The sequence below is a fragment of the Nicotiana attenuata genome, chromosome 10 (assembly GCF_001879085.1).
Source record: "Nicotiana attenuata strain UT chromosome 10, NIATTr2, whole genome shotgun sequence".
In the NCBI taxonomy this organism is placed as follows: Eukaryota; Viridiplantae; Streptophyta; class Magnoliopsida; order Solanales; family Solanaceae; genus Nicotiana; species Nicotiana attenuata.
In genome coordinates, this window is record NC_031998.1 from 1,706,355 (window position 1) to 1,712,884 (window position 6,530).

Below are 6,530 nucleotides of genomic sequence, written 5' to 3' on the forward strand. Positions count from 1 at the left end.
TTGTTAATATATTAGTAGTATAATACTATAATTTTTGCATTCTGAACTTTCTCAAAACAAAAAAAAGGGGGGGAATTCTAGAGATATGCTATTAAGAAATGCGCCACATTTGGATTATTACTATTAGAACTTTAAGTATAGATATTAGAGATGTGTGTTGAAACAATTTAACTTAAGATTACGGTAAGATACGAACAAATAAACAAATTATTGTGTCATCAGCTATAATTTATGCCTGGCAATACTCTAAAAGGTGAGGTTCGCTTAGGGAGAGCTGAGGATGTGTGAGTTTGGGTTCCACAATGACCAAGGTATTTGAGAAAAGCTCTTTGATGAAATGTGTCAACCCTTGATGCTCTTGTGTCACACTTAATCCGTAGTTTTCAAAAGCTTAAAATGTGTTAATGATGCATTCGTATTGAGGGCAATAGTTAGTCCCAATTGATGCTTGTTGAGGTTACTTTAGGATAGCTGGAAATTCTTGGATTGCTCTTTTTGGGGTGGGTCTTATTTTGTTTGCTTGAGGACAAGCAAAGGTTTAAGTTTGGGGGAGTTGATAAGCTAGGATTTTACCATGATTATACCCCTTACTTGCTATTGCTTTTGTTACAAATTGCCACAAAATGGTCCCAAAAGGCTTACAAGTTGTGCTTGATTGCAGGTTTGGGCGAAAAGGTGACAAAATGTCAAAGATCGGCTCAAAACGGAGTGAAACTTGCCAAGTGTGAAGAACAAGTGAAGTTGAGGAACAGGAAGACCTAGTGTGGACCGCACTGATAAGCCACGCGGCCGCGCTAGGAGATTCAGAGGGGTAAATTGAAGTGCAAGCCACGTGGCCGCGCTCCATCTCTGCGCGGTCCGCACAAGGGAAGTTCAGAGAACTACCAGTGCAGGCTTAAGTCCCACGCGGCCGCGCTACATATCAGTGCGGTCCGCGTGAAGGAGATTCAGAGACATGGAGATTTGACCAAAGTCAAGCTATGCGGCCGCGCCCCATTCCTGCGCGGTCCGCTGCGACCCTCCGTCGCGGCCGCGCTACATTTTTGCGCGGTCCGCGGCCCCCCAACTTCAAAGATGAGATTTGAGAGTTCAAAGAGCCTACGCGGCCGAGCTCCTTTTTTGCGCGGTCAGGCTGACCCCGCAGGGGTATTTTTGTCCAGATTTTCCAGCTCGGTATAAATAGATCTTTTTACCATTTTTAGGTCAAGTTTTAGATTCTGAACAAGAGCTGCACTCGTGAGACGTATTTTGTAGCCTATTTTGGCAATTTTCCTCTTCAATATCATAATTTCTAATTAACAATCAATCATTATGTTATTTTCATGATCTATTCTACTGTTTCTTCTTTAATTATGTCTAGCTAAACCCATTCGCTAGGGTTGTGGCTCAACCCTAGTGTGGGTAGTTAATGGGTGTTGCATTCTAGGGTGAGATTGAGATTGGGTATTTGTTATTTGGGTTAATTTTGTGTTTCAATCTAGAATTTGTGGTTGCAAACATGAATTCAAGCTTAGTGGGTCTAACTCTTCTTGAGAAAGAGAGTCATATGACCCTAAAAGTTGACCTAACAAGGAATTGGGATGGACCCATGAGAATGGTAGTCCCAATTAACGGGTTAAACCTCGAAAGAGTAACTACCCTACTTGAGCCCTAGTTGCTCGGTTTAATTGGCCTACCTAATTGGTCTCGAGAGAGTCAATTGGGCAATATCATTCTCTCTACCGAGAGGTGTGAGAATGAGTGCAATTGTGCAACGGTTATAGCAATAAGCCCAGATTTATCAATATCCCCTTAGTAGCTTCTACCCGTTAGCTAGCCACCTAGGTAGTGTCACGACCCTAGTGCCTTTTTCCTATATTAAGCACAACCTAGCAATATTCTCCTAGCATAATTTAGTTTAAATCATTAGTTTTACAATAGTAGTTTAAAAAGAAAACCCCAAAAATGTGTGAAGCGACATTAGAAGCACAACCGCAACTCTAGGCTAGACAGATATTCTAACTCCTTTACTAGCTCCCTATGGAATTTCGACCCCGATCCACTATTCGGGTATTAGTTATTGCTACCCACTCTTCCTACCATTGTGTAGTGTTGAGACGGCCGCGATCATATGCCGAGTGGCACTATTAAACACTGTTTTATTCACTATTTTGGGTTTTATCTGTTTTTCTTCCGCAATTTGGTTTATTTTTCCGCATTATTAGTCTTACCTAGTCGTAGGGACTAGGTGCCATCACGATGGTTCATGGAGGGCGAACCGGGGCCGTGGCAAGTTGGTATCAGAGCTCTAGGTTCATAGGAGTCATGAATCACAAGACGGTTTATTGGAGTCTCGCGGATCGGTACGGAGACGTCTGTACTTATCTACGAGAGGCTATGTAACTGTTAGGGAAGTTCCACTTCATTTGATTTCCTTGTCGTGCGAGATTTTTGATGTCACAATTCTAAACTTCTGTCTTCTATTCTCTCACAGATGGTGAGGACACGTGCTACCCGAGATGATCAAGCACCCGCACCCCTACTGGAGTCGTCAGAGGCCGGGGCCGGGGTAGAGGCCGAAGACGCGCTCGTGGTGCAGTCAGAGCACCAGCGCGAGCTACCACCGAGGTGCCACCAGCAGTACCAGGGTTGCTTCCCCTTGCTGCAGCTACATCCCAGGCCGGGGGAGGAGAACAGACTCCCGCCGCCCGCACTCCTGAGCAGCGAGTGCATGCTTGAATACAGGTCCCAGAGGTTAATTCCTATACAGCCGGTAGCCCCAGCTCAGCCCTAAGGAGAGGGCAGTAGTTTCAGAGGAGGAGCAAAAGAGGCTTGAGAGGTTCAAGAAGTATCAGCCTCCGACATTTAGCGGGCTAGCCTCAGATGATGCCCTTAGATTTCTTGAGGAGTGCTACCGTATCCTCCGTACTATGGGCATATCAGGATCGAGCGGGGTTTCCTTCACTACCTTCCAGCTTCGAGGAGCCGCCTATCAGTGGTGACGTGCTTATGAGTTAGACAGTCTGGATGAGGCAGCTTCTTTGACTTGGGCTCAGTTTTTAGATATGTTCACGAGAGAGTATGTCCCCCAGAGTCTCAGGGATGCCTNAAGCCCTTTGATGAAATGTGTCAACCCTTGATGCTCTTGTGTCACACTTGATCCATAGTTTTCAAAAGCTTAAAATGTGTTAATGATTCATTCGTATTGAGGGCAATTGTTAGTCCCAATTGATGCTTGTTGAGGTTACTTTAGGATAGCTGGAAATTCTTGGATTTCTCTTTTTGGGGTGGGTCTTATTTTGTTTGCTTGAGGACAAGCAAAGGTTTAAGTTTGGGGGAGTTGATAAGCTAGGATTTTACCATGATTATACCCCTTACTTGCTATTGCTTTTGTTACAAATTGCCACAAAATAGTCCCAAAAGGCTGACAAGTTGTGCTTGATTGCAGGTTTGAGCGAAAAGGTGACGAATGTCAAAGATCGGCTCAAAACGGAGTGAAACTTGCCAAGTGTCAAGAACAAGTGAAGTTGAGGAACAGGAATATCTAGCGCGGACCGCACTGATATGCCACGCGGCCGCGCTAGGAGATTCAGAGAGGGGTAAATTGAAGTGCAAGCCACGCGGCCGCGCTCCATCTCTGCGCGGTCCGCGCAAGGGAAGTTCAGAGAACCGCCAGTGCAGGCTTAAGTCCCACGCGGCCGCGCTACATATCAGTGCGGTCTGCGTGAAGGAGATTCAGAGACATGGAGATTTGACCAAGTCAAGCTATGCGGCCGCGCCCCATTCCTGCGCGGTCCGCGCCGACCCTCCGCCGCGGCCGCGCTACGTTTCTGCGCGGTCCGCGGCCCCCAACTTCAGAAATGAGATTTGAGAGTTCAAAGAGCCTACATGGCCGCGCTACCTTTTTGCGCGGTCCGCGCTGACCCCGCAGGGGTATTTTTGTCCAGATTTTCCAGCTCGGTATAAATAGATCTTTTTACCATTTTTAGGTCATGTTTTAGCTTCTGAACGAAGGCTGCGCTTGTGAGATGTGTTGTGTAACCTATTTTGGTATTTTTACTCTTGAATATCATAGATTCTAATTAGTAATCAATTAACATGTTCATTTCATTATCTATTTCTACTATTTCCTCTTTAATTATGTCTAGCTAAACCCATTAGCTAGGGTTTTGGCTCAACCCTAGTGTGGGTAGTTAATGGGTGTTGCATTCTAGGGTGAGATTGAGATTGGGTATTTGTTATTTGGGTTAATTTTGTGTTTCAATCTAGAATTTGTGGTTGCAAACATGAATTCAAGCTTAGTGGGTCTAACTCTTCTTGAGAAAGAGAGTCATATGACCCTAAAAGTTGACCTAACAAGGAATTGGGATGGACCCATGAGAATGGTAGTCCCAATTAACGGGTTAAACCTTGAAAGAGTAACTACCCTACTTGAGCCCAAGTTGCTCGGTCTAATTGGCCTACCTAATTGGTCTCGAGAGAGTCAATTGGGCAAAATCGTTCTCTCTACCAAGAGGTGTGAGAATGAGTGCAACTGTGCAACGGTTATAGCAATAAACCCAGATTTATCAATCTCCCCTTAGTAGCTTCTACCCGTTAGCTAGCTACCTAGGTAGTGTCACGACCCTAGTGCCTTTTTCCTATATTAAGCACAACTTAGCAATATTCTCCTAGCATAATTTAGTTTAAATCATTAGTTTTACAAGAGCAGTTTAAAAAGAAAACCCCAAAAATGTGTGAAGCGACATTAGAAGCACAACCGCAACTCTAGGCTAGACAGATATTCTAACTCCTTTACTAGCTCCCTATGGAATTTCGACCCCGATCCACTATTCGGGTATTAGTTATTGCTACCCACTCTTCCTACCATTGTGTAGTGTTGAGACTGCTGCGATCACTTTTCCATATTACTCTTCAGTTGTATTTAGAGGCTCCGTAGACAGGTTGTCGGTGGTGTCGGGTATTGAAAATTTGAACTAGATATGTTGTTATTTGGTAGAATGTTTCCTTCGTACCCATTAATTGTACTAATTTGGTTGGTATGGTTGAACTGTTAATGAAAGACAAAGATAAAAATTGTCAATGTAATGCTCATAAAGTAGGATTTATGGAGTTCATCTCCTTGTTATTCATAAATTGATTTTGGGTAGAATGAAACCTAATAAGCCTGCTAAGTCGGGCTTGCTCGGTTGAGCGCCGGTCGCGCCCTTCGGTTTTGGGGCGTGACACAGGTGCAATAAAAGCAAGGTGCGCAGAGACCAGGATGGTCCTACAGCAGAAGTTAACCCAAAAAGGGAAGTCCCTTTCAAACTCTGCATGCATTCTCTTGAATAAAGTATTAATGTAAAATGAAAAAAAAAAAAAGAAGAAAGATGAAAGAAAAGAAGAAGAAAAATTCAGAACCATGGTAGCATAGGGCCTCTAATCTCTAGCTACGTTTTGCCAACATAGGGTCCCATTCCTTAGTTGCTCCCAGCATAACCTGATAGTGTTTTCCATTACAGGGTTCCGCTCCCTAGTTGATTCCCGGCATAACCCGTGGACCTCCCCGGCATAACCCGAGGACCTTTTTCTTTTTCCGGCATAACCCGATGACTTTCCCGGCATAACCCGTGGACCTCCCCGGCATAACCCGAGGACCTTTCTTTTCCGGCATAACCCGATGACTTTCCCGGCATAACCCGTGGACCTCTCCGGCATAACCCGAGGACCTTTTTTTTTCCGGCATAACCCGATGACTTTCCCGGCATAACCCGTGGACCTCCCCGGCATAACCCGTGGACCTTTCTCTTTTTCGGCATAACCCGATGACCTTTCCCGGCATAACCCGTGGACCTCCCTGGCATAACGCGAGGACCTTTTCTCTTTTCTGGCATAACCCGCGGACTTCCCCGGCATAACCCGAGGATCTTTTTCTTTTCCGGCATAACCCGATGACCTTTCCCGGCATAACCCGTGGACCTNNNNGAGTTGGAGGAGGACCACGTGACCCTACCCGGAGATGACTACAAGCACCCGCACCCCTACTGGAGTCGTCAGAGGCCGGGGCCGGGGTAGAGGCCGAAGACGCGCTCGTGGTGCAGTCAGAGCACCAGCGCGAGCTACCACCGAGGTGCCACCAGCAGTACCAGGGTTGCTTCCCCTTGCTGCAGCTACATCCCAGGCCGGGGGAGGAGAACAGACTCCCGCCGCCCGCACTCCTGAGCAGCGAGTGCATGCTGATCAGGTCCCAGAGGTTATTCCTATACAGCCGGTAGCCCCAGCTCAGCCTAAGGAGAGGGCAGTAGTTTCAGAGGAGGAGCAAAAGAGGCTTGAGAGGTTCAAGAAGTATCAGCCTCCGACATTTAGCGGGCTAGCCTCAGATGATGCCCTTAGATTTCTTGAGGAGTGCTACCGTATCCTCCGTACTATGGGCATATCAGGATCGAGCGGGGTTTCCTTCACTACCTTCCAGCTTCGAGGAGCCGCCTATCAGTGGTGACGTGCTTATGAGTTAGACAGTCCGGATGAGGCAGCTTCCCTGACTTGGGCTCAGTTTTCAGATATGTTCA